Here is a 779-nt window from a genome sequence, read left to right as displayed (position 1 = left end):
CGCTCGCCCCCTTTTAGACTTCACATTATCTGATTTGCAAAGATATTATGAAAATTATTTGGGGCTTTGCTCCCAAGTAAAACTAGCGCTACCAAATTTAGACAAAATTTATAAGAGGTTCGCGGCCTTTTTTTAAACCTCAACTATCCGATTCGCAAAGTTTTGTCAAAATTATCGATGACTTCACACTACCAGATTTTATTGAAATTTATAGGGGGCTCACCCCCGTCTAAGACTCATACTATCAGATTTTGTCAAAATTTATAGACACTATCTGACTCGCAAATGTTTTGTTAAAATTATTGGGGACTTCGCTCCCGAGTAGAACTCACATCAACATTTTTAGAAAACTGTTATTTAAGCATTAATTTTGTTGAAATACTTTGATTTCAGGCTTTAAATTGAGCCAAATCGATTGGAAGTAGCACAAATTGCTTCATTTTGGCCTAAAATTTGATTTTGAGCAATTATTGATATAAAATACAAATAAAATCGAACGAAATTCGATTGGAAATAACTCAAATTTCTTTATTTTGGCAGAAAATTGTTGTTTAAGCATTAATTTTGTTGAAATACTTTGATTCAGGTTGATTAAATCTGAGCCAAATCGATTGGAAATAGCACAACATTTTCACACTATCCGATTCGCAAATGTTTTGTCAAAATTATTGGTGGCTTCACACTATCAGATTTTGTTGAAATTTATAGGGGGCTCGCGGCTGTGCCGCTCACCCCCTTCTAGACCTCACCCTACCTGATTCGGAAAGGTTTATCAAAAA

This window comes from Tribolium madens, unplaced genomic scaffold (assembly GCF_015345945.1).
Source record: "Tribolium madens isolate multiple individuals breed KSU strain unplaced genomic scaffold, Tmad_KSU_1.1 Scaffold_2;HRSCAF=44;Tcas5.2_LGX, whole genome shotgun sequence".
Classification (NCBI taxonomy): Eukaryota; Metazoa; Arthropoda; class Insecta; order Coleoptera; family Tenebrionidae; genus Tribolium; species Tribolium madens.
The sequence above is the reverse complement of the archived record's forward strand: the minus strand, read 5'-3'. Positions refer to the sequence as shown.